The following is a 402-nucleotide window of genomic DNA, read 5'->3' on the forward strand; positions in this document are numbered from 1 at the left end:
ACCTTGTTTTAAGAATATTTTACTTACCCCACTGGCAAATAATTTTACTTGTTTTAAGCAAAATGCACTTCATTTAGTTTTTTTTCCCCCCTGGAAACAAGACTACCTATCTTAAGTCATTTTGCTTATCTAGTAAAAGTATCTTGATTTCATTTTTAGATATTTTGACTAGAAACAAGACAAAAATACTAAGTAAGATAAGCCATTTTTTTGCAGTGCATGGCTGAAAGAGACCTACAAATCTCTTGAAAAATGGGAATTGCATGGCTCAAGGGACTCTGTCTACTAGTCCATTTTAAGCTTAGTCTAGCTCTCTCTGTTTGGTGGTTTAAAGGGGTCATATGCGATTTCAATTTTTCCTTTCTCTTTGGAGTGTTACAAGCTCTTGGTGCATAAAGATCT

At 34.1% G+C, this 402-nt stretch overlaps 1 protein-coding gene across 4 annotated transcripts in view; it reads left to right on the forward strand.

Annotated features, from left to right (window-relative positions):
• LOC107698992 (PHD finger protein 14-like) overlaps nucleotides 1-402 on the forward strand; it is a 97,962-nt gene that overhangs the window by 54,462 nt on the left and 43,098 nt on the right. The window lies entirely within an intron of this gene.

This window comes from Sinocyclocheilus anshuiensis, unplaced genomic scaffold (genome assembly GCF_001515605.1).
Source record: "Sinocyclocheilus anshuiensis isolate Anshui unplaced genomic scaffold, SAMN03320099.WGS_v1.1 scaffold74, whole genome shotgun sequence".
NCBI classification, from domain to species: Eukaryota; Metazoa; Chordata; class Actinopteri; order Cypriniformes; family Cyprinidae; genus Sinocyclocheilus; species Sinocyclocheilus anshuiensis.